The following is an 8,772-nucleotide window of genomic DNA, read 5'->3' on the forward strand; positions in this document are numbered from 1 at the left end:
GTAGATCTTCAGCCAGAGCTCCTTCTGGGTGTTCACATTTCCCAGGAGCTGGTTGGTGGCCTGGCCAGTGAGGCTGCTGCTGGGGCGAATCCTCCCGGAGAGAGGAGCATCTCCTGTGGCAGAAGTACCCGAGCTGGGGGCGCCTGGGTGGCTTAGTCANCAGTGGTTTCCAGAGCTGCTGTCACAGATTGCCACAAACTAAGTGGCTTAAAACCAGAGAAACGTAGTCTCTCACGGTTCTGGAGGGCAAAGTTCTGAAAGCAGTATTGGTGAGGCCACACTCCCTCCCAAGGCTCTAGAGAATAATCCTGCCTCACCTCTTTCAGCTTCTGGTGGCCCAGCAATTCCTGGGCTTGTGGCTACAGCTCTCTGCTTGCATCTCCACACGGACTCCTCTGTGTCCATGTTTTCTCCTCTCGACTGTATAGGGACGCTTTGCACGGGATCGGGGCCCACTGGGAATCCAGGATGATCTCATCTCAAGATCCTTCATTTCATTACATCTGTAAGGTCCTTACTTTTTCCAGGTACGGTCCCATTCTTGGGTTCACGGGATGTGGATTCTCTTCTCGGGGGCCACCATTCAACCCACTACATACTTTATTCCAGAGCAGCAGATGTCATTTCTAGGGCCAGGGGAAGGGACAGGGAGACTTGGGTATACACACACTGCCCTTCCAGTCCGTTTTCATGCAATGGCAAAGAGACCACGGTGGAGCTGCAGGGACAATGTTACTCACTTTGGGAAAGCACAGATGGACCCAATTGCCCAGGGCCTGCTTCGACTTAGAGAAACTGAAGGTTCTATCAAGTGTGGAGGTGTGAGTGCCAATCTTCCTTAGCAGAATGGTAAGCTGTGCTGGCATAGTTTTCTGTTTACTATCCACTTTAGAAAGGTGCCCCATGAAATGAATTTTAAATTCAGAAGCCAACTCAGGAGGGGCACAGGAAGACAGAAGGGATATGAGAACCATTTCCAGTCAAGCTGTGAGTTCCATGGCCTCATCTCTTACTTAAAGAACGGGGTGTTGGCTACAGGTAGTGAGTGGTGGATGCCAGATTTTGAAGGTGAGAGAAGGAAATAGTTTCAGCCCTATACCTGCCACCATGTCCTTCAGGTGATTCGAATTCAGTTTCACCAAGTATTTACTGAGAGTATTCAGGACACCAGGTCAGCCTTATTTTCCTCAAACCTCACAACCAACTAGGTATATATTACTTTCTGCACTTTCCAGATGAGATGCGGATTCAGAGGGATTAAGAGACTTGCCCAAGATCATATAGCTATACGTGGCACCAAGTGTAGAATGTGTCTTGATTCCTAACTAGGTGCTTGGACACGGAAGGTGAACATTCCCTCCTATGTGCCAGCGCCTGTCCTGGTGAGGGGCAGGGATGACAGCCGATCTATCTCCCACCCACCTGCATGCTGCAGGAGGAGGCATGTAATCAGCATTTCTGCAGCTCTCCAGTACAAGTGGAAGAAACTGTCTAATTAAAGTCTGCGGCATGCCCAGAAGCCTCTGCAGCCGCTAGAGTTGTTTCCTGTGCGTTCCCTGTGCCTGATGATACATATTCTTCATGTTTATGTGGCGCAGTGCACTGTGCTCCATGAGCATGAGGTGTTAGTGAGCAATTTCCCCATCCACGCAGCTCCAGAGCAGCTAGGAGGCATCCCTGTTATAATTTAGGAGGGACCAGCATGTGCAATCCATAGGTGCCCCAAAGGTTATTAAAGAAGAGAAAGATGGCCCGGGAGGCCCTGTTTACTAACAGGCAAACGGTCTCCTGGCAGCTTCTGGCACGTGGCCTGTGAGGGATTTACATTTCCTTTTCAGTCCAGAAACAGGGCCTTCCCTTTTCATTTTGGGCCTAAATCTGCCAAGAGGGGGATGGTGGAGGCACAGTCTGATTAGAACCCTTCCCTGCACTGTAATCCCAGAGAGGGTACCAAGAGCGAGGGATGTGGGGTGTGGAGCAGCCTAAGGCTTTAACACATCCACATATGTTTCAAGGCCCCAGAGAACAGCATTCCTGGACAGGGTTGAGGCTTAGGGAGTGGGCATGAGGTTGAACCAGGCTGCAGAGAGGGGAGTCCCGGTCAGCCTTGTACAGCTCTGGAGAAACTTTTATTTGCTTCTGCTGCCTTCTCCCGTTGTTTTGGTTCTTCGATTTCAAGAATCTGTAGTTCTTTTGAAGTTTTTTTAACTTCTTAACCATTCTCTAGGAAGAGGGCTGGTTGGATTAAAATAAAAACCGTAGTGGGGTGCCTGGGTGATTGTGTCTGACTCTTGATTTTGGCTCTGGTCATGATCTCACGGTTTGTGAGATGGAGCCCCACGTCTGGCTCTGAGCTGACAGCAAGGAGCCTGCTTGGGATTCTCTCTCTCCCTCTCCCTCTGCCCCTCCCCCCCGTCTCTCTCTCTCTCTCTTTCTTTCTCTCAAAATTAATAAGCATTAAAATAAAATAAAGTAAAATAAAAATAAAGTACGATGAAATAAAACAATAATAGCATTGGCTTATTTGTGTAAACGGGAAGGAAGTACCTCCTCCAGTCCACTTTCTGGAAGACAGCCTGGTATAATGTAGCAGTTCTCAAACTTTTTAGTCTTAGGACCACTTTACACTCTTAAAATTTACGTAGATTATGTCGATCAGTAGAAAATGTTTATTGAAATGTTTATTCATTAATTAAAAATAACAAAAATAAATCCATTACATGTTTACATAAATGACATATTTTACCATAATAGAAATAACATATTTTTATTTAAAAAAACTTCCAAAATAAAAAAGAATTAGTAGGAAGAGTAACACTGTATTACATTTTTGCAATTTTTAAAAAATGTCTGGACTAATAGAAGGTGACTCAATTCCCATATCTACATTTGTACTCAATCAGTTGCAATATGTTATTTTGGTTGAAATATATGAAGAAAGTCTGGCCTTACCCAGATAATAGCTGGAAAAACAGTACTTAATAGTCTTTTGAATAATTTTGGATATTCTTTTCGATGCTGCACCAAAATGTAGCAAGTTAAAGGTTAGTTGCAATGTGAAATCTGAAAGCATACAATTTTTTGTACACTGTTACCTTAAAATCCATTGCTTTATTGTGAACTTTGATTGGATCTTTTACCCATGTATGAATGTGTAATACCGTGCATTAGTCATTGGAAAATGCCAGTTTATTGAGTTATACAAATATTCCAAATGTTCATAATTTCATTATACAATATAAAAAAAATCGCATTCATTAATATATCACCATCCATCTCATTAGAAGTCCTCAAATATTAGGAAGCTGTCACGCTCCACAGTAAGTAGATACAAGTTTTCCAAAATTCTCATTTTCATTTTCCCTTGGAAATTCAAATTTTATCATTGGCAACAAATACCATCAGTTGTTTTCCTCAAAGTGACAGACTCCCTTTGTTCGTTTAGAGAAAATATCTGCCAAATACCCAGTCTGAAAAAGTACTCTTTGTCATTTAGTCTTTCAAGCAAAGAAAGAGAGAGAGAGAAGGAAAGAAAAGATGCTCCATGAAAAAAATGGCTAGTTCAACTCACAGGTTTATCGCCTCAGCACATTTCCTAGGGATAACTATCATACCTCAGAATGCAATAAAAGTATTTACGCATATTCCCCATTTTGTTACACAGAATATTATGGAAAGTGTTGGTATTTAAAAAGACTAATCATGGGCATGTGGGGGGCTCAGTCAGTTGTGTGTCTGACTTTGGCTTAGGTTATGACCTTGCAGCTCACAGGTTCAAGCCCCGCATCAGGCTCACTACTGTCACTGCAGAGCCTGTGTTGGATCCTGTGTCCCTCCCCTGCTTGTACTCTCTCAAAAGTAAATAAAACATTTTTAAAAAAATAAATAAAAGAGTAATCATTTTTACTGCTTCATCAAGGACATCCTTAAGTGAAATTGGCATTTGTTTTTAAAGTGAGTGTGTGGCAATGATGACTAGTACACCTTGACGCCTGCCTCACTTTGTGCTCAGAAGCTGGTTTTACCCACCATTGCTTGTTGTATCTTCAGTGCAAATGTTAACATAGCACAACAGGCAACACAATCATAGTATTAGTATGAAAATCTTTTTTTTAATGTTTATTCATTTTTTGAGAGAGAGAGCACGCATAAGCATGAGCAGAGAAGGGGCAGAGAAAGAGGGAGACACAGCATCTAAAGCGGGCTCCAGGTTCTGAGCTGTCAGCATAGAGCCTGATGTGGGGCTCGAACCCACAACCCAAGATCATGACCTGAACCAAAGTCCAACACCTAACCCACTGAACCACCCAGGTGCACTGAAAATCTTTTCTTTTAATGTTTATTTTTGAGAGAGAGAGAGAGAGAAAGTGCGAGAGGGGGAAGCACAGAGAGAGAGGGAGACAGAGGCTTTGGGCCACCCAGGCGGCCCCATGAGAATCATTTTAACTTCATGAACCCCTCAGAAGTGTTGCAGGGACCCCCCAGAAGTCTACAGACCCTCCTTGGAGAACAGCAGATGTAGTAGAGGGAACGAATGACAGAATGTCAGAGACTTCTTACTCCCGCTTTGCCTCGGGCTAGCTCTGTCTTCTGCAAGTCATTTTCCTCAAGTGTCTCAGGTTCCGTATTTGTAACATTAAGCAGATCTGATTAAATAATCTCTATCATGTCACTGTCCTTTTAGGAGCACTGTGGGACACTGAACAACCTTCATCACTCACTTCTCATCATTATTACTGCGCCTGTTTGTTCCTCACAGGGCTTGCTCTTCCTGGTGTGCTGGTGTCAGGACACACGGGCACATGCTCTCTTCCCATCCTTATCCACATGAGAGGACAACTGGCTCTCCCCTCGAGCAGGCATTTATCATAGAGAATGAACTGAGTACTTCCCCTCTGCTACTGGGGAGACAGGTGGTTGTCAGAGATCGGCTACTTGAATGCTGCACCATTTGTCAGGAATGGTTCTGGAAGGGACATTTTCAGCTCATAAATAGGAGGGCTCTTTACCATGAAATCCAGGCCCGGAAAATAGGGGCCAAGCCATAGCAGAAAGAGAAATATGCAGTTTTATAAAAACAGTAAAACCTAGGCATAACTCCTAGTTTCCCCCACCTCTGTAAAGCTTTGGAATAAGTACTTGAGCCTTTTAATAAGATACAGCACTCTCGAAGATCAGCATGTATTTGGTCTGGAGAGGACGGGTGAGTCAGTGTGGCAGAAGCTCTTAAAATTGACCTCCTCCTGGGGGGGATGGGCATGGAGGAGGACACTTGCGGGGATGAGCACTGAGTGTTATGTGGAAACTAATTTGACAATAAACTATTTGTTAAAAAAAAATCAATTGTACTTTTATAAATAGAAATAAAGAATGTGTAAGTGAAATTAAAAAAAAAAAATAAAAACACCTATTAGAAAAAAAAAAAAATTGACCTCCTCCTGACCAAGTCGCCAGGTTAACAGAGGCTCTCTGCTTCCTCTGTAAAACCCGGCGTGCCCCCGGCATGCCAGATGCTTGAGTAGCAGAGATACTTCAAGTGCTTCTGTTCCCACAAACTGAGCTGAGCACTCCCAACGGGTCAGTGCCATTTGTTCCCACAGTTCTGCCTGTTGTCTCTGCAATTCTGATTATGTAACTTAATTATTGTGAAAACCAATGAAATAGGAGTACAAAGAAAGAGTTCTTGGGAAGCCTGGGTGGCTCCGTCAGCTGAGCATTCATCTCTTGACTTCGGCTCAGGTCATGATCCCAGGATTGTGGGATCAAGCCCCATGTTGGGCTCTGCACAGAGCCGGCTTGGGACTCATTCTCTCTCTCTCTCTCCCTCCTTCCTTCTGCTCCTTTTCCATGTTGGTGCATTTTCTCTCTCTCTCAAAAAAATTTTTTAATTAAAAAAAGAGTTCTTGTTCCTATGAAAACATTTTATGTTTTGTAAAGGCTTGATAAGGACAAGTCACACCAAAAAATCATATTGAACTCGTTTGGGAAAGGGATTTGAGAAAGACTGGGGGAAAACCATAAACATCTTAGGATGACAACTCTGATTGTCTTGTGTCTTTAAGTTCTCCCTCTGCTTTAAAGAAACCTGAACTGGAACTTACCAAAGATTCCAACAGAATGTAAACTCCACAAGCATGTAGACTTTATCTTGTTCCCTGCTATATCTCCAGCACCTCAAAGATGTCAGGTGCATAGAAGGAACACATTTATATGTAGGACCTGCTTATATATAGGCTAAATGGATTTTTAGTATAGTAAATACAAGTAAGATAAAACAAACTCTACTTAATAGAAGGCTGCACCAAGAAAATGCCTTGATCCTACTTTTAAAAAATGGTGCCTGAACATACCTGGATATGTTTTAAGTTAAAATAAGAAGTTTAAGGTATGTTTCTCATGGTTACCCTTTAAATAATATTTTATTAAAAATTTTTTAATATTTATTTTTGAGAGAGAGAGAGACAGACAGAGCAAAGTAGGGGAGGGACAGAGAGAGAGGGAGACATAGGATTCAAAGCAGGCTCCAGGCTCTGAGCTGTCAGCACAGAGCCTGATATGAGACTGGAACCCATGGACTGTGAGATCCTGACCTGAGCGGAAGTCAGATGCTCAACTGACTGAGCCACCCAGGCGCCCCTAAATAATATTTTAAATTAATGGACCATCTACTGTTTTCATCATGGTAGAGATGAGGGCTTTGCCTGTATTTAGAAGCAGAGAAGTGCCTTAGCTATCCAGTAGGTACTGCCTCCTCGGGGCGGAGCGCTAAACCAGATCAAGAGAACTTGAACTCCCTTGACTCCCTTCTCCCAGACTCCCCTGAACTCCCTTCTCCAGAAAGTAACTAGAAACATCTGCTCCAATTCAGGAGGGAGGAGACCTGATAGGAGGCAGACTACATCCCTGGATAGGGATTGGGCCAGTAGACACAGACCGGAATAAAAGGCCATCGCTTTGAACTTTCCCTGACCCGGCAGGCTACAGTGAACACGAATGATGTTAACATCTGCCTCCCTCATTTCAGACCATATTTGAGACTCTTTAGAGTTAGACTCAGAGGATCTGGGTTCAAATTTCTGTGTATTAACTTTGTGGCCTTGAACTAGTTAGCATGCTTCTCTAAGCTAGAACTTCCCAACTGGTGGGCAAGGAATGGGTTTACAGATATGCCTATATATTGCTCTTCTCGCTGCTTGCAATAGGCAGGTAAGGCCTAGGGTAACCAAGATCTCTGAGCTTGTCACCTCTGATGCCAGCAGCCTCATCATTTTTCCCTGGCGAGGCATGGATATGGGTACAGACACATAGATTGGTACATATGTATATGCATACTTTTTTGTCCCAACTTCCTGTGAGTATCACAATATGGAATAGGTTGGAAGCACTAATAGTTGCAGCCTTAGCTCCCCAGCTAATAAATCCTGCCCTTGTCAACAGGCTGTTATAATGATCACATGAGAATAGGTGTGAAATACTTCGAGAGCGACTGAGAATCATACCAACAGCAGGCATCAGGACAGACAGAAGCACAAGGAGAGTTTGAATCCACGTCACCAGATGTAGTTTCCACACCAGATTCTTGAATCAGCAGGGAAACAAGAAAAAGAAAAGGAAAAGTTGGCGTATCAAATTCAAACCATTACCTTTATTTCCGATAAATCTGTATTAGCAAGTGTTACTATAGCCAAGTAAGCTTCCTAACACTGAACTCCAACATCAGGCCAATTTACCCAGCCAGGCACAGGCAATGCTGGGAAACCACATTCCTCCCTGGCAGGGGAAACCTTTTCCCTAGAAATGCAGAGCAGAAAACGCATTCCCAGCAGGCAACTTACTCCCAAGAGAAAGAGAAGAGGTGGGGACTGGTGCATGCATGTCAAATGTCTTCTCCCAACTTGCCAATCAGCGATGTCATTCCACCTCCCCTGGGAAGGAGTATGTGAAGGGAAGGAGGGAGGACAGGGGTGTTGCTCTAAAAGAGCTCTTCCCACGTGGAAAACTGCACAACAGAAGCAGCCTCTTGAGATACGAGAGGAGACTCTGGTCTGCTTTGTCAGCTGTTTCCTGGCAAACATGGCTGGAGGCACTGGACCAGTACCCCATCTCCAGCTTCCTGAGTACAGAGAATCAGGAAGTGGGCACCCATTTTTGCCTAGGCAGATCTTGCAGGCATAGTCTGGCCCCAGAGGTGGTTTCCTAATTCCTGTTGGATCCTTTCTGTTTGTAAAGACTGTTTATTTGAATCATTTTTTAATAGTTAACATAGCTAAGCCATAAATTCTTAAAAGCAGGGACTTGATAACATCACTCACCTGTGTATCTGCAGCTGCCCAGCCCATTCTAGATGCCTGGCAAAGACTAATAGATTCAGGAAAGAATGAAGGAATGGGTGATACAGCACAACAGAAAGTACTGAATACATGTTTTAGATGGGACAGTTTGACCTTCACCTGCCCTGTTCACCTTGATCAATAGCCTCTTTTTTTACTACTTTCAGCCACGTTCAGTCATTACACCCATTTCCATGTCATCAGTAGCTTCTGCTAATGTTGCAAATCCTTTGAGTACTTTCCACCTATGAAAATAAACTCCTGTAATCACAGACAAAAACGTAGTTTGGAGGAGAGATAGAACTTTGAAAATTCTTTAAGCCAACATGAGATTTTCTTTTTTAGGTACTTTACCTGATGAGCTCCCAGTCCAATGCATGTCAGTGAATCTATGTACATGATAAAATCTCTCAATGTCAATGCCGGGGTGGGGAGGGGGGGC

This window comes from Crocuta crocuta, unplaced genomic scaffold (genome assembly GCF_008692635.1).
Source record: "Crocuta crocuta isolate KB4526 unplaced genomic scaffold, BGI_CrCroc_1.0 scaffold55, whole genome shotgun sequence".
In the NCBI taxonomy this organism is placed as follows: Eukaryota; Metazoa; Chordata; class Mammalia; order Carnivora; family Hyaenidae; genus Crocuta; species Crocuta crocuta.